A 26,187-nucleotide genomic window follows, 5' to 3' on the forward strand; every position below is an offset into this window, starting at 1 on the left:
TTCCACCATAGAAGTCTACTGTAAATCTAATTTTTTTTTTCTGTGAAGTAATTTTTTTTGGCAAGAAAGCAAAACAATTGACAATATAGGTCAGTAAAAACATTTACCAGACAACAATAAAATGAAAAGATAATCTGGTGGGAAATTAAATTGACAAAGATATTTTTAAACTGGTGACAACGTACAAAAAACAGAAGAAAAACATGAATATTATTATTAAAGACCCCTTCCCTGCAATTTTGGACGTTTTTTGGAAAATAATACATATATATCACTTTAAAAACATTAAACCATGTCATTTCTTGTCTTAAATGTACGTTTTATGGTAAATTATGATAAAAAGTGAGAAACAATGCACTACCTAAGTAGCTCGCGGCGATCGACCTCTCGTGGACGGTCTTAGGCCTAGCCTAGCTAGGCTTAGTTTTGTAGGCCTAGCTGGTAAACATCGGTAACGTACGAACATCGTACGCGAGCTATATACCTAGCCTGACGTTGTATAGTTGCTGCATTAATTGTCTTTCTATTTTTGCCAGACTCCGTTGATACAAATTGGGGAAAACCCGGTATTTTCGCTGAAAAGTTAGGAGTCTTTCATTTGTTTTGGCCTCACGATCGATCGAAAAGTGGGCGAATTACAGGTGAAAAACAAAAATATCAATCCGCGCGCAATGCATTTTGGGATTTATAGCGGGCCGCTATAATTATTAGAATCGACTTATTTTTCACATTTTTAACCATTTAAAGACGAAAAAAGTTATCGCAATAGGACCATATAGTATTATTTTTACATTAAATATAGTTTGTGATCTTAAATTAGATCTAAAAAACGTAGGGAATGGGGCTTTAACTAAGCCTCCTGCATTTTTATAGACTGAAATTCAAGTTTTTTGCATAAGTGAATCTTCAAACCTCGAGATTTAAGCGTTCATGGTTTCCGCTAAAGATACAGCACATAACACAATTATAAAAGTGAGTTAACCAATAGCAAGCGACAGTGTGTATAATCTATCACTTGTGATTGGTCAAATCAATTTATTACACTTACATCATTGCATTGTGTCTCCAGTGGTAACCAAGGATACTATGTAAATAAAATTCCAAACAATTATATATATATATTTATATTTTTTTTCTTTTGTTCAAAGAGAAACTAAATGTTAAAAATTCAACTTTTTAGTTTTCACAACCACAGATAATAGACATTATGAAAGTGAAATGTTTTATTAAATTAATTTTCATCTTCTATCATAGAGCACATTCATTTTAAATGTTTTAAAAATTGTTTACTTCTGTAAATAAATGTCAAGTTTTAGTTCTATGATGATTTTGTAAAAATAAACAATTTATCTTTTTCCAGACAAGTATACACATGCTGTAGGAATGTCGCCCTCTATGGACCAGTGGTGCCATAAACTCAAAGGTTTGAACTTTACGTTTACTTTTAATGTACGGTATTTCTGTTTAGTAAATGAAAATATAATAATTATGTTTATATTCCATTTATGCGCATTATAGTATTATTATTCATCATACATCTGATCTAAAGAAACTTGTCCCACAACCCTCTAATGTGGGCCAAAATGTCCCGGAAGACTAGGTTGAAACATCGCAGAGCAAAATAACCCCGATTCCTTCATAATTAATCCCCAAGTTGATGTTAACATTGCTTTGTTTGTTATAGCCCAGACTGAAGTTTTTAGTAAGAAGTATCAGTTTAATAAAATATTTAAGATGTGTGAAAAAACATGGGATTTTTTATGTGTGACCTGAGAGCCTATAAAGGGTTGCAATGAGCCTCATGCCAGATACTCTAGCATGTGGCATCCTCGGCCACAGCTCTCCATTTACTACTCGACCAGTCTCTTTTGTAGCGGCGTACCATTTGGTGTCACTCCATTGACATCATTCAATTAAACTTGGCTTTCTTAATCTTGAGCCCTCTTTAATTTAAAACCACAATATGTTCTTTTGAAGGTTGCGGCCCAAAGCTCTCAATTTACTCATTTTCAGCTACTCTCATTGTATCATTTAGAATCACTCCATAATTTGGCATCACTTAACCCTCTCTCTGTCTACACTATCAAAGTTTATGTGACAAGTGTGATGTGCCCAAATATGGTAGTGATATGACATCACCATGTCCATATATGGGCACATCACATTTTTTTGTCACATAAACTTTGATAGTGTGATCAAGTAATATTCTTTTTAACTATGTATTTTGTGTTTGTAATCTGAATGGTTGTTTGAAAGAAAACAAGCTGACAATCTGAAGTAAAAAATGACAGAAGCAAGCTGGTTGAAAACCTTAAGGCAGTGTATTCACTTTATCATCACCTAAATTAGCAATATTACTTTGGGACCCCCTATCAGCGTGACATAAAACATTTGTGACAGAAAGAGACCTATTACTGAATACAATGTGTCATTGTTTACATTTCAATGACTGTACTCACATTTCTTTTTATATGGCTTATCTTTCTCGAAATTGTATTGTATATAGGCTTATTGTTAAAATGTAGTACTATTAAATACATTTTTATTTTATTGTGATATTGCAAATATTTACCCTGCTAATCACTAAGGACACATGCAACATTTTGTTAAAAATTTAACCTGGAAAACCCTATGGTAACCATCATGTTCTGCTGTATGTATTTAACCACAAGAACTAGCAACGACATTTTAAAAGAATTTTCTTGCAATGGAACCTGTCTTTATCTCTCGCTGGTTAAACCTGTTACTACGCATCACCCATCCAACATACTTGACGTAAATTACCTCTTGTTGTCAACCAAACACCTTTCTACCTAAGATGTCGTGACTTTAATTTGCATCAAGAAATGTTTTCAATTTACCTCAGCCTGTGCACTGTCGCCTAAATCTCACCTGCCACTAACAAGTGCAAGGGGTTGCACCTGTGAGGCATAGTTGACATGTACATCTCTTCTGTCGCAACTTTGATCTTGGCAAACTTTGTTTGCAGGAAACTCTGTAACCTAGAATATTTTATTTACTTTCATTGAGGGTAATCTGTTAACTGTAGATCTATGGTATTACTTTCTAGCCGGTCTATGCACCTAATTGCGGGTAAATAGGATGCAGTTGTGTGGGTTTTGTTCTGGATTTTGTAGCTTTTAGGTTAATGTATTTAATCTATTGGTGTTTGGTATTTATTTCAGTTAATCTTTGCCTATAGATATCCATCACAAGTTTGTAAATTACAAGCACGGTCACAAGCAACTATGTATGGATGTATGTAATACTGTATTCCATACAAATTCCTATCTTTTATATGTTTCCAACAGAGTTCATTTGAGAATTAAGTTCATAATCCAGAGAGTTGGTATACACGATTTAACGGTCAAAACGCGAAGTGGCTTTCCCACTGTGTAAGTTCATAGATAAATGCTTTTTTAAGCTAACATTGTCCTGTTAATTCCGGTGTTAATTTGAAAAATTCTCTTTAATTTCTAACCCTAAAATTAACTATTGATTTCATTTATCTAAAATAACTGTATTTAATATTACAGTCAAGTAATTTTCTTTGAAGAATTAATCTGAAAAATATTGATAAAAACATCTATATATGATTTTACAATTTGCTAGTGAGCAAAGGACAGGTTTCACCCAATTCGAGGTGAACTCTTTTCATTCTGACAATTAAGATATAGACTCAAGGCAAGAATACAGTATAAACAAACCTAACAAATCCATCATTGCTTGTAAAACATCTTGTTAACAACAACAAAATAACGACTGAGATGAATGGAAAGATCCGGAATGAATGATGAATACATGAAATGCATTTTTTAAAGCAATATTGATTGCTAAGGTGGAATAATACAAGAATTTCTTTTACAATGATTGCTTGCGGTGAATGCAAACCTCTTTGCGCTAATTGCTAGGGGTATACGATGAAAATGAAAATCCTTTACAGAAATTGCTCAAGGTGTTGAACTTGTAAAGACATCCATGCTAAGGTACGAAAGAAAGATTTTAATCGATTAAGATGAACAAGAACATCTTGATAGCTTGAGGTGTATCAGACGTCCTTTAAATGATTTCCGAGGAGGTTTTAGAAAAACTCTTTTAGTTTCATTACAGGGGGAAGTTGATGATGGAAAAGCAAGGGGACACTTTCTTGACCTCAAAATAGTTTCCATTAGAGAACACAAATCATTAGTAAAATAAACATCAATCAGGGTATGTTATAAATGGTTATGTATTATGTAAGCTTTAGGTTTTAAATTAACATGAATTAAATGATGAGATAGAGGTCGCGACCTCCCACGTACACTTGTCTTTAAGCAGTGCACGAAATAGAGAGTAAACAAAGGATTGTGTTTCTAACACTCAATCAAAATATGTTTTTACGCAAATTATATTGTATCAAACGTCATCTGAATTTGAATTGAGTCATCTGAATTTGAATTGAACAATGCTTAGACTATTTGAGATAGCAAAACTTTGCTTTGCCATCGTTAAATAATATACATTTGTTAATAATAATAGAATACTATAGTATCTGGATAAGAGTAATTAATAAGTTATCTGGGTTATCAAGAAGGCTTTCAGCTGACAACAACACAAAACATTGTTAAAAACATTCAACATTGTTTCTAATAAACGCAATAATGTAAGCTTTCAACATGTCATTATTTTATTAAGTTCTGTGTACTGTAGCTTTGAAAGAAGACGGCTTTTATCGTACAGTGGCGCATGTCCTTTATATCAGTCAAACAATATTATTACTACTCTACCTGTCTCTGACATTGCTTGCATCCTTTGGATGGGATGTAAAGCTGTTTGTTCTGTTGCAATATAAAGAATTTGGTGTATTATCCGCAAGAAATATATAAGATAATCATTAGACGAGGCACTCGAAACTACTCTCTCGTACTGAAGATGACACCCAGAATGAAGTAAATCAAAAACATACGGTACTCGGGAAGAATATTCTTATTAATAGATTAATCATGGAGGTAAAAAATAAACCTCCATGGATTAATAGTAATAGGAAGAGGTACTGACCCAGAATGATAGAAATAAATGAATGAATCCACACAATTTTTAGAAATGTTGTATTATTTATATTTAAAAAACATTTTTCTTCCTTTATTTGATGTAGGTTGGCCTTCATCAAGTCCTTAGAATATGTGCATCAAACATGCGATGATAAACCATGAACCCAATAGATTATTACATTTCCTGTCATGTAAACCAATGTTATATGTCATGGTCCATTGGTTAAAAAATAAAATCTTGTATTTGTCAGCCATCTATCAAAAACTGCATTAAAAAATCCGTAGGGAAAAGGTCCACATCTGCTGTATATGGAACATTTCAAATTTGGATTTGTCAGGTTGTGTTTTTTATCTGTCCACAGTCTTTCCTTCGTAAATTTCTGGTCAATGATTTCTTATCTAATTTTTTAAAAGCCAACTGGTACTGTCAGGCTTGACAATTTAAAGCACTCCATCCAATTTCCAAGGGTCAAGTCTTGGCAAAGTTAAATGTGTCTAATAGCGATTGTTTTGCCATATTTTAGGAATTCTACCTGGTAAAACGTCAAAAATATGTTTACGATAATTGAGAAATTAATTAAAATAAATAAATTTCTCTGTCCAGAACTTGACCACTAAACTCATTTCATGCTTCCTGTTCCTGAAAGGAGTTTCCTTTATATTCAAAGTTGTGTGTGTGTGGCAATTAATATTGTATGAATATATTTGTAATGAAAATAAAAGTGTTTTTTTTCTGAAAGCTTGCCACTACTTTCTGGTAGCCACTGACACACAGCATTGTTATTTTTTCAGTAATTTGCCTTTTGACTTACTAGGTATAAGGTGTAACAGTACCATAATGTCAATCTATTAATGAATTGTTCTTAATATTCTCAACCTGTTTAGTAGTATGTTCGGTATTAATTGACAGCATACTGACGCATGAGCAAAAACCTTTAGACCCTGCTCATGTTCCACTGGACATAGCATACATTACATGGGGAACCATTAGACCCTGCTCATGGGCCCCCCTGTAAGCTCCAGAGCCCCTAGGTTTACCCAGTGAGCACTCATAGCTATTATGCCACTGGACATAGCATACATTACATGGGGAACCATTAGACCCTGCTCATGTGCCCTCTGTAAGTTCCAGAGCCCCTGGGTTTACCCAGTAAACACTCATAGCTATTATGCCACTGGACATAGCATACATGACATGGGCAGGAACCATTAGACCCTGCTCATGGGGCCCCCTGTAAGCTCCAGAGCCCCTGGGTTTACCCAGTAAGCACTCACAGCTATTATGCCACTGGACATAGCATACATTACATGGGGAACCATTAGACCCTGCTCATGGGCCCTCTGTAAGTTCCAGAGCCCCTGGGTTTACCCAATAAGCACTCATAGCTATTATGCCACTGGACATAGCATACATTACATGGGGAACCATTAGACCCTGCTCATGGGCCCCCCTGTAAGCTCCAGAGCCCCTGAGTTTACCCAGTGAGCACTCATAGCTATTATGCCACTGGACATAGCATACATGACATGGGCAGGAACCATTAGACCCTGCAGATCCCCTGAGTTTACCCAGTGAGTGCTTATACACTGGATTTAACATACTGACAGGAACCTTCTCCTCATAAATTGAAAGTGTTTGGTTGTTTTTGTATTTGTTCTTGATGACCATAGTGAAGGATCTTGCCTGCGGACAGCTTACCCACATCAGTAGGGTAGTTTTTTTTCTTGTTTGATTGCCAATGTGTACTTTTCTCATTTTTTTCGACGTTTCTCGTCACGGGTGACATGTGTTCACTATTTTATGGACACACAGCTGTTTCATATTTTACTGCATTTAACTAAATTTACCAAATTATTAGTCAAATTTGCTGACTAACCGACCGATCGTGGGGCTGACTGATTTTACTGATGAAACGCATGCCAGGTGCGATGCGACCTCTATCAGTCACGGTCAGAAGGTTTCACCTCGGAACACAGGATTATCTCATTGAACATCGGACATGATTATTGCCCAGCTTGGAGCAATCTCTGATTCCGGTTGTGGGAGCTCCTTGCTTGGGTAGTCAACAACATTTTGTACACCTGGGAATATCTTGTATAGTGAACTAACACTGAGTAGAACCCCTCCTTTGGAACTTCCTTATTTAAGCTCTGTCTACACACTATCAAACTTTATGTGAAAAGTGTGATGCGCCCATATATGGACATGATGGTGTCATATCACAACCATATTTGGGCATATCACACTTTTTTGTCCCATATAGTGTAGACAGAGTCCTGAAGGTAATTCTGCAAGAGTTTTGAAGCCCATGGAAGTACTGAAAATAAGTTTTTTGACTAAATTTTGTTGTGCACAATTAATTAACATTAATTTTTAGGAGGCAAAAGAAAGATTTTATGAAACTACTAAATGGCCTTTTAAATTTTGATTTTATTCATCTTTATTTTTCGTGTTCTGAATCTACAAATATTATGGATGACAAAGGCAGACATGTTGCCATTAGTTTCCAAAGTGTAGCTACCAAATAGATTATTATTATTAATTATCGCGATACTGTAGATAGCGTATGTAAATGTGGATTGGATTGAACACTGTTGCTGTGTCATTCTGCGTATTGAAACGATAATATCACGAGATCTGAATCTGATTCTGCACCTGTCAAATGGTTTGTGTTTTATCTTCCTCAATACACAGCGGGATATTTCTATAATGTTTACTGAATGTTGTTAAGACTAAAGGTCTATTTCGAGTAGGGTTATTCCTGTGGGGGTTAGATTTGAGATTTCAAATTGCGATCTTTGTTTATCTGTCTGATCACCTCGATTTTGAAGAAATCTGATGATTAAGAATATTTATTGTGAAGTGTTTTTTTCAATACAATTACAATGCAATGATGGTTTTGTTGTTTATCACGTAGGCCTTTCATGTCTCTTCAGTTTGAGTTCCTAAAACAGAAATGCATTGCTTTTCTGATCTGATTTCAGTATAGCTATCTCTAAATATTTCATCAATACAGCAGAACTCCTATTAAGGGGACACCTTCAGGACAATTAACAATGTACCTGTACCTCTTAGTAGATGTTCCTTTGGTTTCTGCTTGTTTGTTTAACAGATAACCAAGTGTTCCCTCAACAGGAGTGTCCTATATTAAGTAAAAGGACCTTTCCAAATCAGAAATCCCTATCAATGAGTACACTTTCCTATGAAATGAACAAGGAACATCTACTGTACAGTGTATGAAAGTCAAATAAGGTCACAATTTATAAACTTGTTCCGACTTGCTGATGTAACACCTGGTGTCTTGCAACACTGGAAGTAATAGACTTAAATTCCGTATGCGTTTTCCATATGCAAGGTAGATTTCAAGGGATAGATAATGCTTTCATTGTTAAAACAGAAGGCTGATCTGTAACACCTTATATTTGGGATTATATACAATGCTCAATGCATACTTTATGTCTGTTTATAATCCTATTCCATATAATTTGAAGGGTCCAAAGCCTGGGAAATCTCGGCTATGTATCTGATCCTCGGATCTTGAACTTTCATATAGCATGGTAAATGCATCAAATATGGGTGTAGACATAGGGCATGAGAGGTGTATTTCCTTAAAAATAGGTACTTTCAGGTGATTGACCAAGCCTAACCTAAGAAATCTGTTTAGCATGAGGCAATACGACCTTGCACAAGCACATAATCGTTTCACAGTTAAACATAGGCCTACATTTAACATAGGCCTACATTTAACATAGGCCTACATTTAACGTGCTCCTATTTAAAATTTCATTAATTTCCTTTTTGTTTAAAAATATGCATGTTACTTAATGTTTCTTTTTATTTTATCAATTTAATTTAAAACATTGCTTTACAAAATGTATTGTTCCCCAAAAACATACAGAATGAACATTAATAAAAAGAAAAAAATAAACTGTTAAATTAAACCAAAAACCAGCCAATTTGACTTTTTTTTTTGCTTTAAATTACATGGTGTTTTTTTTCCAGGTAAATCTTTGTTAATTTAATCAAAAAATGTAAAAGGTATATCTGTATATATATCATAGGCACAGAATAAATTCTAAACTTTCAGGTGATACAAATCATTTTGTATAGTACTGTACTTTTATAAATGATAAATCATGTGAAATCAATTTTAAAGTAAAATAACAAAAACTGCATATATTTAGAGACACAGAAACAAATGAGACATTTAATAACCACCTGTAATGCATTGATTAATTATGTAAAGGATTTATTAGCACCGTCTGCATGTCATATCAAACCTTTGAATAAGGAAATTACATAATTATTATATAAAAATTGAATTTTTTAGTTTATCCAAACAAAAGGTTTTTACATTTCAGATTTCTTTTACCAAAATGTAGTGTTTTTTTATGTGATTTAAAATCTTAATTTTTTTTAAATTTATGTTGTCATAAATCTGTTACGTGGTATGTTGTAATAAATCTTTAATTAGAATGTATTAAGAACAGCTGAATTAACTTCTTATTGGCTTTCTAAAATCTATCAATCAATCTTGATCGGTTGATTGATTACGTAATACGTGGGATGAACTAGTATTATGCTGCAAAAATTTAAAAATAACTTTTAAAATGACAGAATCTTAAACAAATATAGATTGTGTAATTAAAAGTGTAACTATATGAATTTAAGTGTAACTATATGAATTTATATCATGGTCTTTTTTAGGTATGTGAAACATATTTTTTGTTAATTAAGTATTTTTAAGAAACTAACCAACTGTTAATTGTTTTCTGGTTTCCTAAAAACATCATTATATTATATTGAACTGAGCGATGGATTTAAAAAGGTTTCTATTCAATACAAAAATGCTGCGTTTTACTCCTCAATCAAGCTAAAATATATAACCTACATTTGTATACAACTGCAATATTATCTCACCGAGCTCATCAATTTATATCATCAATTGATCTAGCCCCTGTTTTCTCGGACAAAGAAAATCACCTTTCTTGCTCTCTTGGGTTCCCAATCTTTTGCGAGCAAACATTTCGCTGTCGCTAACTTATAAATCTGTTATGATCCTTTTGAACATGCATTCTTTGCGATTTCCTTCGAAAACAGGCTGAGCACCTGGTTTCTGATGTCCGCACATGCCGTTTTCTCGCATCCTTTGTTTCTTTGGATGTACATACCTGCGGACAATTTCCTCTCCGGAAAAGAAGTCGTAAGTGTAGACGTTTAGGCAGGTGAAAACCGGTGAATTTATTCAATAAGGTTTCTGCATGCAGGTGGCCCTTCATCGTTGACAAAGGTGAAATTGGCTGCTGATGTATATTGATATTAACAAAACGATCACGTCATAGCACTCATCAAATATAACAATATGCTTTTCTTCTTGGGTTAAATAACATTTAATTATCAATATTAATATACATTTTTTGGATTATGGTGTTAAATTATGTTTTTAGGTATTAAATTATTCTGGTCATTCACTTGTGAATGCACTTTGAATGCAATTTTTTTGGCATTAAAAGCTTTTTTCATTTTCATTAGATGCAGATTGAGTTAACATGAATCGAGTCATTATTCAAGCTATCAAGTATCAAGTGTTTTGTGTTTATCACTTTGTTCAGTTAACAATAACCGCCCTAAGACTGAGTTGAAACCAAATATTGGCCCTATAATGTTCCAGTTGGACAAAAAGGAATTAAGTTTCCCATAGTGGGCTTATATTCGAACAATATATTACATAGTATTCATTCAATTTGACATTACTCGTGCGATTGTGATCTGGGTTGATCACTGTTTACTACAAACACAGCAATATTACATGATTCAGAGTAAAGTGGCCCTATAATGTCCCAGTGGGACAAAAGGTATGACGTAGTGGGCTTATTCTTCAGTCAGGACAATACATTTTCTAATTTCCAAGCCCTTTAATAAATTTGACATTACTCGTGCGATTTAGATCTGGGTTGATCAATGTTTACTACAAATACAGCAATATTACATGATTCAGAGTAAAGTGGCCCTATAATGTCCCAGTGGGACAAAAGGTATGATGTAGTGGGCTTATTTTTCAGTCAGGACAATACATTTTCTAATTTCCAAGCCCTTTAATAAATTTGACATTACTCGTGCGATTTAGATCTAGGTTGATTAATGTTTACTACAAATACAGCAATATTACATGATTCAGAGTAAAGTGGCCCTATAATGTCCCAGTGGGACAAAAAGTATGACGTAGTGGGCTTATTCTTCAGTCAGGACAATACATTTTATAATTACCAAGACATTTAATAAATTTGACATTACTCGTGCAAATTAGATCTGGGTTGATCAATGTTTCATATTATGCAATATTACATGATACAGAATACATAACCATACATGTATTTATAAAGACATTCAAGTAATTTTTGACAGATCTGTTAGTAACTGAACCCAGACTGGTACTAGTCTGGGCAGTACCTATCCAAACCACAAAATCATATGTGAATTATTTCTATATGAATTATGAGATGTAATGCAGATGGTTATGATAAAATAGTGTAGGTTTTTATGTAATGTGCTTGTCAATGTCAGGCTTGAGGATGATTCAGCAGGATTGGTGGGTTAGTTCTACTGGGAACATCGATTTAAAATGGGGAAACCATTACAATTAAATTGGGTCAACTGACCAAGTGTTGGCAGAGCGTCACAAACGATATCTATAATATCGGCATAGGTTTATACCTCTTCACGACCATACTGTAGTTCTGGTGGTAGAAATAGTCTTCCCAGCTTACCTGATTCTCAGTGCTGTGTCTTTACTACAATTATATTTGCCTAGTATAGGATTATTTGCTAATACATACGTCACGTGTATCATGTATGATTTAGTTAAGTGTTATGGTATATGATACTACCTGGGGATACACTTTCCATTATCAAATATTCCTATACCGAAAAAATCTAAATAGGCTTGAGTGACTGAGTATCGGATTAGGACTGGATTCTAGGTCCAGTGTACACATCTGATTTTTGTGCCTTTTAAAAGAATTTCACTGCATCTTTTGGAAGAGTGGAGGACCCCTGTTTTCTGGTATATCACATCCCTGTCAAAAGAATGACTGAAAGAGTGAAAACCTCTGATCTATTTCAATACACAAGAAGAGATCATTTTGGATGCGTCTGCATGATATTAAAATGTTGAACCATTGATCGTTGTTCCATTGGTTTTAGAAGAGAGATTATCATTTTTGAAAGTCACTATAGTTACTACAATCTGGTAGATGTGACACGTATTCTGGACATTTTTCTTCCATGTTTCAATGTGATGCCTTCTTATATAAAAAAAAAAGACAAAGAAATGTTTACTCAACTGTCTCTAATCCAAAACTCTACTAAATAATTACTCAAAACATCTGCTAAATTTAAATTATCAATATTAGATGATAAATTATAATATTAGATATCTGTAAACATTGAGAAATCATCATCAATTTCTACTATTTAATTTTTATTATGAACATCTGCAAAAAGTCAATTCAATTGTTTTTGTATCAATTCTGATTTTTTAAGCCTGTTAAATAATTAAAAACATGTTTTTAAAATTATTTTTTCTAATTTAATATTGCATTTTAATAGATAGGTTATTATGTAATTCTAATCTAATAATGTGCATATAATATTTTATATGTTATATACGGATTAATAAATTAAAAAATATTATGACATCAAGTTTAAACTGAACAAAAATTACAAATACAACTGTAGAAATTTCATCTGCGCAAATTTTTAAATCTAATCTTTAAAATTGCTTGTCATTTATCTGTTAAGTTGCGCAGGATGTATCTATGTCTGTTGACAAGTTAATACAACTCTATTGTCAAATTTTAGATGGAACAGCTGAATAGTTGATCAAAATATGAAATTTACGGAAAATGTAATTCGTCATTGAGAAATCATTGAATCTTTCATTAATACCTTTGACCAATGCGGTAATGACTAAGGGTTTTGTCTGTTTTGTTGCTAAATCATTCTTTATCATTCAAAGCAATTCAGATTGTATTATGATTATAGTTGATGAAGACAATGTTCTTTATGTTGATATAGTTGTGATATTGGCTTCTGGACTTGTGAGCTATAGAGCTTCATTGACGCTTTAGAAGCTCCAGACGTTTTTGTCGAACAAATAAATGAAATGACTCTGGAAATAATGAATGAATATTGTGGAAAGAGGTGTACTGTGTGGAGAATGAGTGAAGTAAGATTTGCATCACGTTTTCAAAAATGAAATAAAGTAAAATTGAGAATGTCTTGCTACGTCTTCTGGAGTAGTGCTATATGAAGTGGCAGATCTGGTGGTGTCAAAAGCTACTAAGGGAAGCATTCTGGTAATGCTCTCTTGTCTTGTTGATGTCATCATTAAGTAGTAGTGCTATATAAAGTAAATGTGGTACAATAAAAGCTATTAAGAGAAGCACTCTGGCATTCTCTCCTCTTCTACGTAAGATGTTGTTAAGTTCCATCTGTTGATGTCATCACTCAATATTTTGTTACATCTTCTAGTAGTGCTAGAACATGGCACATCTAAGGTGTTGCCATAAAAGCTACTAAGGGAAGCACTCTGGCATCCTCTCTTCTTCTACGTAAGATGTTGTTAAGTTTCATCAGTTGATGTCATCACTCAATATTTTGTTACATCTTCTAGAGTAGTGCTAGAACATGGCATCACTCTAAGCTGGCACCATAAAAGCTACTAAGGGAAGATCTCTAGTATCCAATCTCTTCTCTTTTTCTACGTAAGACGATGTTAATTGCCCCATCTGTTGATGTCATCACTCCATGTGATTCTCTGTCTTGCTCTTGTGCCGTTGATTGTGCCCTCTAAAAGTACCTTGCCAAATATCCTATACTGAAAATTATGTTCTGAAAAAGTTGATCAAATCAAATTGGCTAAGAATATTTGCATTTTAGTTTTATTTCTTTTTTTTTATAGCTTTATACACTCCAATAAAACATCAGTAATGGTTTGCTATGGTATCACACTTAATTTGAAAGTTTATTTTTTATGTACATTGTAAGATTAAGATATGTAATATTATTTCAAGCTATAACAATTGCATTCTTCTGAAGTAATTAGATTTGAATATATCTTTTATTATAAAGAGTAAAATTATTGTTCTCAAGAGTCCTCAATAATAAATAAACCAAAACCAACCAAGTTCACGAGAAATTGAAGTAGAATTAAAATAAGAATTCATCTTCTTTATTGGTGACTGTCATGTCCCATATGACATATATAATTTTTTTCTCACAAACCAATAATATAAGCTAATAAAATAATGTCCATTGTGATAACATGTTGTTTCGCAGATATTTTTAATACAATTAGGTAGGTGTAAATACAAAAGAGGCTTTGAAGGAAGGAGAAGATCCAGGATTTTAAAGCGGAAAGAGCACTGTGTAAAATATGTCTGTATATAATATAGTCTCAGAATCCTTTTTATTCCCCTGGAACTGGAGCCTCAAGCGTGTCTCCCCCCCCCCCCCCCCAAAATAATGACAATCGCATGTTATCTCATATCGGTCCACATCATCGTTTTGCTGATTGATTGCGAAATAAAATAGCATGCTTTAAGGGTTGCCCATACTCATGAGTTGACCCAGGTCAAAATGTATGTCACAATAATCGCTATTTGTGTTGCAGCTAAAAACTGCTCCTCGATAAATGGTTATTTGGCGTTAAAACACGCAATCGATTGAGTGTTTTTAATCAGTTATTTTTTAATCGGTTATGTCATTTTTCACCGTTTCTGGTGCTCAAAAATAATCGGTTAATAACCGATTATTCCTACTTAGAAGAAACAGGCCCTTTGAAATATTCAAATTCCATCTTTTACAGTATATCTAAAATTAGACGTTGTGACCAGCTCATAAGTTTTTAATAATAGCAATATAGAAAAATATGTTTTTTTAAAAACAAAATATTGTGTTGATTAAAATTGAAATGATTTTTATGAACTATAAATCCAGATTGTCACAAAATGAAATTGATATTCCAGTGGAATTGACATGTCTAAATAAATAATACACAAGTAATAATAAAACTGATGAAATAAGCAGGTGGACGCTTTCTAAGATTTTGTTCTTTTATCTGACTTGGCAGCGAAGTATAATGCCTCATTTACCTATAAATACATTACCTAAAAACAACACATGCTGATGTGGCCTAGTGTAAACCCCAGGCCTCCGAAGCACCTGTTGACAATCATTCTAGGAGCCAGTCTGTCTGATCAGTGTCATTACCGTGCTGATCCACCTGCTCTATTCCCTGTTTTACCACTCTAGATACTCAGCAGTTTTTGTTCTTAGTCTAGAAAAGTTTGAATGTTGGAAATGTATAAAGATTGTAATTGTTTACATTATTTGTAGTAGGCCTAAAACTACTTTGATGTTAATGTATTTATGTTTACAAATGCAGTGTAAAGCTGGCACGGCTTACACTAATCATAAGGTAATCAACGGAGTATAATGTTCTTCACACGAATGGCGTTTGTTATATTGATGACCGACTTTAAAAACAGAAATACTTTTATGGCTTAAAAAGCAGCCAAGAGTTCTCTATTTTAGTTTTCTCATGATAGTGGTTTCTTTTTGTCCCTAGCAGCGAAAATGTTTGATCATTTATTAATGATCTTTTTTCCCGAAAGTAACTCTGCTTTTAGCCATTTTAACGCCACTGCCTAGTTCACTCTAGAAATGCGCTACACCAGCCTTAACGCCATATTTGTCAATATTTTCTTACATAGTTGTCTTCCCCTTACAGCCCAGATACACATAATCATGGATACTGTACGAAAAAATGTTTTTTCAGACATTGCAGTGAAGTATGCATTATTTACCTATGAATACATAAAAACAACACATGCTAATGTGGCCTAGTGTAAAAAATGTAAAAAAAAGATGGCAATATTTTCAGAAAACTGCTTTCTAAAAAAAAAGGAATTTTTCCCCACAAAAGCTTGAAAAATTACTTGAAATGACTCCTTTATTTCAAACATCTGGTATTTATTATTCTCTAATTTTTAATATGGTTTGTATTCCTACAAAGATGAATATCTTTCATATGTCTTTAAAATTAATTAATTTGCCATTTTACTTTTTTTCGGTTGCTTGTGGGTTTTAGGAAATTTTAAATGAATGTCTTGACAGCATGATCATTTTTTACCTTATCTCCTGTACCTCTCATGTTATTTAGCTTGTCAACACCTGTCAAGATTTTGAAGAGTTTTTTTTTATCCTTTAGAAACATGATTCACTTTCACTTACAAAAAAAAAAAATAGATATTCATATTTTATAGGATTAAAGCTCAGCTGTGCATGTCACAGCAGTTATTATGTCAAAGAAATTCTTGTACTGAACTCTGTTATGATTGAACCATTGAGTTTAGGATTGGTATGTAAACCACCAAGCTATAAACACCACTATTGTCAATGTTACCAATAAACACTAGTGCATGCTGCTACGTATGACTTAAAAGCCTAATGTATTTTATTTCACTACTAAAACAAAATGTTTCATACATGTTGTCCAACCATGAGTCAAAATAGGTACCTAGATCGTGCTTGTCTTTGGTTTCTTGTTTTCTTGTGCCATCAAGGATGTTTCATACACGTTTCCAACCATGAGTCAAAATGGGTATCTAGATGGTGGTGCATGTCTTTGTTTTCAAGGAGGATATTTCATACACGTTTCCAACCATGACTCAAAATGGACATAGATGATGTGCTGCTATGTCTGTTTCTCATTTGTTGCCTTTGTTTTCTTTTGTTCTTTCTACTACAGTAGTGGTGCCTTCGATGTACAAAATAGCATTTTTTTAAATTTATGTAACATTACGTTTTGTTGGAAATGATGTAGATTTTAGAAAAGCCAATTTTCTGGGACAACTCCGAACTTCGAAGCCCACTTGAATCCAGATCGTAATAGTCTTAATAGTCTACACTATCAAACTTAATAAATGTGACAACAATATTTGATGTCCCCGGACATGATAATGTCATATCACTACCATATTTGGGCACATCACACTTTGTCAAACTAGTTTGCTAGTTAGACAGAGCTGAATTTTATAGTTTTATCTAAATTTTAATAGAATCCATGTATTATTCATTTTATGTAAGTATTTCGATGTGGAGAGCCTCTCGACGGTTATTTTTATTTGTAACTTTTAGGTTATCCGGCCTCATTGACTTACTTTTGTATTGTTTTTTTGTACTGTTCTGTATATTGGCGAAATAAATGATATGATATATGATTAATTCTTCCTCCATTCAATAGAGTAGTAGTACTGTATTATTTTTCTGTCTTCCATTTATTCAACCTTTGGCCATACATTCATTTCCTTTTAAAAGAGCTTTTTTTTCATAACATCCTGCCAGTCAATCAATTGTCATTAAGCGTCAATCATTTCCATCTCTATCTCTGCACCTGTCGTATCTTACTCATCGATTACCTTAATGTTATTTACATTATAAACGTTAATACTATTTTTTTCAGTATAAAAAACCTATAATTAACGATGTATCATCATCTCTGTTTGAACTACTGTATAGTACATACAACAGTGAGGTTTCGATTGATTGAATTAGGTATAAAAATATCAATCAGTATCTTTGTTGATGTGATCGTTTGAATTTTGAAAATAAGAATTGAACTTCAATTTTAAAAATATATAATTTATTTTTATTATGAATTTTATTATTTCTCAAAGAACTGTGTTCTAGAAATATACAGGCCGGAATATATATTATTATCATACCGTTATTGTTTTCTGTCCAAATGTTCCATAAATGACACCTTCTGTATTTATTTATTGTTGTCACCAAATACTTATAGTTCATATCTATTTGCCTTTAAAAACTTGTGTTAAATGATTTAAGTGCAAAGATTGCAATGTCTAACCATTTAAAAATGAATATTCACTCTAAGTTGAAGACTATTTTTGTTTTCCATGTTGTTGTTGCTGTTGTTTAATACACTAGGCCTACAGTTTTCTATTTACAGTTTTTGGAGAACTCAAAGACCCAAATGAGGTGCATATGGGTACAAGACTTTATAACAGTGTGGTATCTAGTGTCATAAATATTATACAAATTGTATTTCAAGAGTATTATTATATTTAACTAGCGGCTATTTTTAGCATAGCAAGAATTTTTTAGCAGATTTTTCACAATGGATTTGGCGAGACAGAAATTATGCAAAACAATACAACTGTATTCATATCACGAACAGTGTAAAAAAAATGTTACAATATAATTAAATAAATTTTAAATTTACTACACACACAGAATGTGGCGCCAACTCATTCCATATTGTCCTACTCAAGCCTAATTATAAAAAGCTGTAAACTTAACAATAAAATTAATGATAACAAAAATTAAATTAAAATTGTGAATTTTTTTAATTATATCTGAATGTAACATATTTGAGTGGATGTTAATCATGTGTTGTCATTGGTCAAAAGTTATGACATTTGACCTTCTAACACAGTGGTTGAAGCTGTTTTTTTATCATAAAATTCAAATAAAAAGATATGTCTTCTGAAGTTAAAACATTGCAGTTTGAATGTTATACTGCATGCCATTATTGTCAAGGAACATTATGCTTAGTATTGATATTAATAAAAGATTTAGGTTTAATGAATTTTATTGCAGTTGAAATGGAACGGTTTACTTGCACTGCTTTTAGATTTCATCAAAATAATCGAACAACCTCAGTTACTAACACAAACGCACACAGTTGCTAGACGAAAAAAAAAACCCAAAGAAATATATACTTGTTTTTGATCATGTACCTTCTTTGTGCAAGTTGGGTTTGAAACCACCAAGCTTTTTTCTTTCTCTAATTATTACCAGTTTAGTTTTAATTCTTTTTAAAAAAATGGCAGAATTTCTATTTTTAATTGTTTGTATTGAAGTGTTTAGTAGTTATTATTTAGTTGTTATTATTAGTGATTAATTCTAACTGGTACTTCAGATATGAAATTAAATTGACATTCAGTACAATGTATTGTTTTCTCAAAAACTAAAAATAACTTGTGCCAAATTGAACCAATTAAATTTGGCTTATCTAATAAAGTGAAAACATTGTTCCTTCCTCAACTTGTCTGCATGTGTTGGATATTGTATAAAATATTACAAAACCCTTTCATTTGTTCTGAATCGGCTACTTAATTTCAGACACCATGCTTGTGGCAGATTTATGCTTTTGAATTGAGAAGAAACTTTTGATGAGGGAGAAGTGGGGTTACTCTAAAGCTCTTTCTACACTAAAAAACAGTATTTATTTCAAATGATTGTTTTAAATGGCATTTTCAAAGTAATAGTTAAAACCACATACCTGGGTAACATAGAGACCGTTCGGACGGAAAAAATTTACACGTGTAATGGTCGCGTGTGGTGTAAATTTTGAGATAAACTAACTGTTTAAAAAATCCACCTCATGAGGTGGATTTTTCAAATACACCTTAAACCGCAAGCTGATTAACCGCAAGATAAGGAGCAATTTGACCATAATAGTGTAAAGAGATGCATGAAACCCTGCTGGGTATTTTTTTTTGTTAGTTTACACGTGTAACTGTTCATCGTCCGAACGATCACTGATTACACATGTAAAGTTACACATGTAACTGATTTTACGTCCGAACACAGCCTTAGCTGAATTGCAGTTGATATAAACATTTTTATTCCTTTATTTGAAAAAAATATGTGGTTAATTAATATATATGCATCAAGAACTGACCTTAAACCTCTGAGATGTAGCTCTGTTGGTTTAGACACCACCTCCCCAACCATACTATATAAAATAATACTACAGCATATTTTCTACTAGTAGATTTAGTTATTCATATTATTTACATGGTCTATGTAGAAAGTTACATTATTAATGATGCACTTTTACTATTTCTGAAGCTGTGATACTGATCCCATTTAAGTCATTATTTAATCATGTTAACAAGAACCCACTGTAGGAGTCAATTCCGAGTCTAATAAATTTAATTACGCCATTTTATTTATTCATGAATATTGCAGCAGCAGGAATAGTACAGCATAATCCACATACATCAGCTGAAACTTTTCAGATAACTGGACCCCAAGAGTTTTGACTCATTCAATCATTTCTTGCTGAATAAACCTTAATTTTGTTGCAGCGATGCTAGAAGCTTGTCTTCCTGAATTTGATAAAGATTAACCAGCCTATAAAGGAATGTTCTAGGGCATAACGCAAGCAGATGTTGTCTAATTCAACATAATTGTTTCAAGCAGTGAAATCATTCCCTTGTTTCAATCAAACTATAAGCTTTCCGCTTCAAAAATTAAATCATGTTTACTATTAATATTAGACGACTACTCAAGAATTTTAATTTTCGAGTTGTCTAGTTAGCAGTTGACATTAGTTGATTTCTTATCTCTGCAGAGATCCTTCTGTTGCAGTTGCATCATCACATATCTTTTTTTCTTGTCAACTCATGGACAGATTTCAGTTTTGTTGAATTTGGATTCTCGTCTTTTTGTCGCTTGCAAAACGTTTTAAGCTCTGTTTCCACTACCAAACTTTATGTGAATTGTGATGTGCTCATATATGGACATGATAATGTCATATTACTACTATATTGGGGTATATCACTACCATATTTGGGCACATCACACTTTGTTTGTCAAAATAGTTTGATAAAGTAGACAGAGCTTTAGATTTGTTTTGCTGAACATGTTTCTTCTTCCAACAATTAGCAACTTCTTTACTTTTTATGTGATTGTTCAACTCTTGTAAACTGACTGCAATAGAGAATTAAGATTTTAGTTTTCTTTCTGTTGTGCGGTCTTTGTCTGATTCATATGTTTTTCTTGTCAAACTTATGGAACTGATTTCTGCATTATTGCATGTCTCATGTCCAAGTTTCTAATTGTGTTTAAAAAAAATCTGTATTTAGTTTTTCACTACTGTAGTCAGTTTTAATCATTTGAGAACTTTATTTTTATTAAAAATATATTTGTTATTACATGGTTCTGTCAGTCTATTCTCGGTACTGATGTTTTGCAAATTCTGTAAATACAGTTACACATGTATCACATGTGATGCTTGATCAGGTCATAAACCTAATCCGAACATAACACAGATATCATATGTGATATACGTGACACTGTATTACAGAATTTTGAATACGAGACTGGACAGCAATATGTGGAGATACAGAAAATCGAGTGGTTTTTATTTAAGAATTTTTTAGGGCAGAGGACATAGTCCTTAGAGACTAGGCTCCACATAACCTTATTTGTGCCTAAAAAACACATTTTTATTGGGCCTGTCAAATACAATTAGTAGTAATACTTTCAGTGCCAGTTCTGGTCCAGTTGGGGAAAAAAATCATGATAAGTAAACAAATCATCCTAGGTACCGTTTAGTAATTTAATCATACGTGCCTGGAAATTGGCTGGCATAACGATTAGTAGACGATATCTGTCATTATTAATTTTGATGGCTGTTAGGAAAAAACCAAGCAGAACCCGCCAAAATGACATGTCGTGACTACATTTGGTTACAATTAGTTGTTGAAACTGCTTAGTCATGGCTGCGTTGAACATGTCTGTCGTCCTTAAACTCCTGTGCAGTTGATGGATAAGATCCTGAGTTTCTTAACAGAGATTTACATGAGGATTACGCGCCCTTTTAATTTGCAGTGACTACCATTATAAGTAGAACATTGAGTGATGATAATCAATTTTAATGATAAGTTAGGAAGACTGTAAGATCTTCCTTCCTGGATAGTTCAATTTTAAGCTCTGCCTACCCTATCAAACTAGTTTTAAAAAAAGTGTAATGTGCCCAAATATGGTAGTGATATTCCTAAATATGGTAATGATATGGCATCATCATGTCCATATATAGGCACAGCACATCACATTTTTTTTGTCACATAAAGTTTGTATCTTGTATAGTGTAGAAAAGGCTTTATAGATCCAAAAAGCAGTGATTTAAACAACAATGTTTTATCTGGTGATGTCTTGGTGTTTATTCACTTATTTTGTCTAAAAAATTTTAAATAACATTTACAATCAAGACAATTGTACGCTTCACTACAGTTACAACCTAGAAATTATTTTCAATATTTGACCTTATATTATGGGTCATGAAATATGATATACTGTATATAGTGCATTATCCACTAAACAAGAAATATAATATTGAAATATGGAATGTTGAATAAGGGATTTGATTATCTCCATTTCTGCTGCATTCATATGGAATAAAAATTCTTATACTGTATGGTTTCAGCTGTAGTGGATTTTATTCTATACTCCATTATTTCATATTTTGTTTATTATTTAGTAACTAATATTTGTTATAATTAAATAAATAAAATCACTGAATTATACACGTCGTTATGATTATTATTACAAATTCACGATTCACTGAATAAAGTTCACAAAGTAAAAATAAAAACAACTATTAGCTATGTCCAGTTTCTATTGTCGAATTCAGGCCAATTGCAGGGTTCAGAGTCATTGCTGTCTTTCATGCCTTACATCCACAGCAGATGCGATTTATATTCCAATCGGATTGTCAGAAGCAATATCGTTTCTTGTCCATCACCAATCATGATGACATAAGTGAATCGCTAGTTTAGAAACGAAATCGAATTGAAGATGATTGGTCGTAGTTTACTGAGCACATTGGAACGAGACTCAAATGAAATGTTAATCCCATCAGTAGTAATAAAATAAAAGTAGGCTATCCTCAAACGACACAGATCGCTCTGTCATATCATCCGACGCACACTTGTTCAAATATGTGTTTCATTTAGTTTAATTTCCATCAAAAGAATTGCCCATGTTCTTTGTGTACACTCACTACTCACTCACTTTGTTTCCACTTTGCTGTCCTAGTTTAGTTTTGTAAAACTGCTGTGTAGAACTTTGCCGTGGGCAAGCGTCTCACTGGCACTTTAGTTGCACACTATAGGTCTAACATCTTTTAAAAAGCCTTGTCTACACTAGCAAACTTTATATGACAAACAAATTTGATGTGCATATATATATATATATATATATATATTTTACTTTATCGTTCTGATTTAGCTTTTCGCTTTTTTTCAGTATCTCCATTGAGATCCAACCACTGATACCCACAGCATTGTCATTTGTTCAGTAATTTGCCTTTGGATTTATATATACATAGACATGATGTCATATAATATTTTTGAAAACATCACACTTTTCTTAGAAGCTTAAGAGTTTGTCCAAAAAATGTCATAAAGGAGGCCTTCACTTCAGGAAAAAGGTTTGTACCTTATGTGGCTAAAGTTTTTCTCTTATTACTTACATATAATGTTATTCTTGTTACAAACATTACAAATATATTTGTTGCATTAAGTTTAATACACAACTGAAAATTCCACAAAACTAAAGGCTCTTAATATCAAAAACATAATTTATTCCATGTGACATTATCGTTTGAATTTGTTTGTGCATTCTCAGATCCAACCAATCCACATTGATTATATTTACACTTATTCATGTATTATCCAATCATCTTTCTGTTTGTTGTTAGGCTCTGTACACCTGTTGACGTGTATCATAACGAGGATTGGCATTTTAATGTAAAATCTAGATATCGTAGTCCGTTGAGCCACAACGTTGTAACATATGTTTCTAGCTAGTCACTCTCCGTAGCCATATTTGGGTATCAGCTGGCAAATCCTATAGAGAAATAGGATGACAGTTGCCTTAACTTTTCAACATAATAAAGTAGAGAGTAGGTAGAAAATAGAAACATGTTTTTGAGTACGTTTAATGTAAGAAATATTTTGCAAAGCTTCTCTTAGAATGCTAAAACCGTCACTCAGGTGTGTTAAAAATTAGCAATCTTGCAGACTTATTCAAACGCAACGGTGACATGCTAAAAAACACATATTAGAAAGCAACTCGCACAAACTTATTTGTAAGGTTTGGGCAACACCCTAAAAGAAGATTTAGCCCTATAAGATTTTATTTATGCAAATTTACAAAGTACGCTGACAATTATCAGTATATTCTATTTGTTCTAAGTTGTTTGTACTTTCTTTTCCAGTGTTTTCCTTTGGCATTCCCTTTGTCCTGTTATACGCTTAGCAACTTAATTTAAAATATTACAATTACATAATTACAAACATAAGAAAAAAGTAGTATACCTTCAAAGAAGAAAATAAATGCTTAAATTGATTGAAATTAAAATGTATTATTGCAAATACTGATGTCAGTACAATCAATAATATTATTAATAAATAATAATATACACACATGATTGTCTGATGTAAATGGGAGATTAGTCTTCATCAAAATGTTAGTCATTTTCATGGAAAATCTTCTTGTATTGACTGACGCATTATATTTCAGTCCTTGGTATAAAAAAACACACACTCTCAAAAAGTGTTTTCTTTTTTTTTTCTTGTATTTAAATTAATTGTAAATCTTTTTACTGCATAAGTTATGAAGTGAAAAGATCATAATTTCCAATCGTTCCTTTTGTACATTATTACAAAACCAATCCTATGGTTAAATCATTCATATGTTTATTCGATTCCAATACAGGATTCTAAATTTCAAAATGAGAAAGGCATCAGTGTAATGAAAAAACAGGGCAGCAAAAAGCTGCATAAATATTTTCCTACCTTCTGGCTCTCTATCCTTTTCCTCTTAGTTAATCATTTATTATGTTAGATGGGGCTAGATATTCCTTTACCTGCTGTAATAACATTGTATCACCAATCCATAGGCTTGGCAGCTGATGTAATGAAGACATGATCTTATCTTAGATAATGGATAATGATATCCTGGACATGAGGCGTGTGGCACAGTGGTAAAGCAATACTGAGGTCAGTAGTTCAAATCTCTATTGCGTAGTTATATCACTCTGTCAAGACAATATAGTTCAATTAATTCTACATAGGAGTGTAATAGGCATAATTTGATGTTGAACATAGGACATGTGGCACAGTGGTAAAGCACTACCGAGTCAGTAATTCTATTGCGTAGTTATATCACTCTGTCAAGACAATATAGTTCAATTCTACATATAGAATATAATATGAATATAAATTGATGTTATTGAGTTATCACTGAGCAAAACCATAGAATTATCACACGAGTTAAACCAAAGACTCCAAGATTGGTAAAACAAGACAACCAACATGCCACAGTGCCACTGACATTAATGAAATGTTATTTAAAAATAATTATTAAAATTTTAAAAATCGTTGGTTCTCAATTATTTGTTGATGGCAAAGCTAATTAGCTTTGGGGTTAAAATTCCTGGGTTAATTCAACATCTAATAACTCAACCCAAAGGATGTGCTTGTAATTGTTTAACGCACATTTAAGTGTCTTTTGATGATGTCTTGGTCGTTACAAACACATTCAAACGTCATACCCCACGCCAAAGATGCTAGATATCCATTCAAAGCATACAAGATTTACCTGATGACGATTAACATTTAACGAGAGTTTCATTCAATCCTGTTCGCTCGTCTCATAACAAAGCTTATCGGCACACCTGTCGTATTTCTCATTATATACGCACACATTTCATTAATTAAAAAAGAGATATAACACATTAGTTTGCGGACAACCAGCTGCTGTTTTTACTATTTCTCATTATGCGAGTAAACGAGCTGCTCTTTCTATCGGTGTTTAGTTGTACTGTTTTGTGACTGTTCCATTTTTTATACGTCATATATCACGTACCTAGGGAATAAGGATTTAAAATGTTGACTATGCTTTTCTGCTATCTATTGAAATTTAAAAAGAATATTGAATTTTGTTCATGGTTAGAATAGAATACATATTTGAATATTTTAAATACTTATTCTTCACATACAGTATTCTTAATTATGAATATTCATGAATAAAGTTCGATTATCAATATTTAACTAAAAGTTTTATATTCATCATTATATTGTACACTACTTAAAAAACACATAATGTTAAAACATTATTCAATCTTATTTTGGCGTTTCTCATTTTCTACCAACATTGTGAAGGCTTAAAAAATTGTATATTTGTTCCATATTATAATACTAGAAAATGTTTCACTCATATTCGATTATGCTACACAAATTCGCAGTATACTACTACTACGCACTGTATAATTTA

General features: G+C 32.7%; 1 protein-coding gene across 1 annotated transcript in view; it reads left to right on the forward strand.

Annotated features, from left to right (window-relative positions):
• Positions 1 to 1,383: 1,383 nt before the first annotated feature.
• Positions 1,384 to 26,187, forward strand: part of LOC140057375 (protein CBFA2T1-like) — a 100,832-nt gene continuing 76,028 nt past the window's right edge. Inside the window, exon 1 of the mRNA XM_072103005.1 lies at positions 1,384 to 1,423. The gene's annotated coding sequence lies outside the window, so the exon portion shown is untranslated. The remainder of the gene's footprint in view (positions 1,424 to 26,187) is intronic.

The sequence above is a fragment of the Antedon mediterranea genome, chromosome 8 (genome assembly GCF_964355755.1).
Source record: "Antedon mediterranea chromosome 8, ecAntMedi1.1, whole genome shotgun sequence".
Classification (NCBI taxonomy): Eukaryota; Metazoa; Echinodermata; class Crinoidea; order Comatulida; family Antedonidae; genus Antedon; species Antedon mediterranea.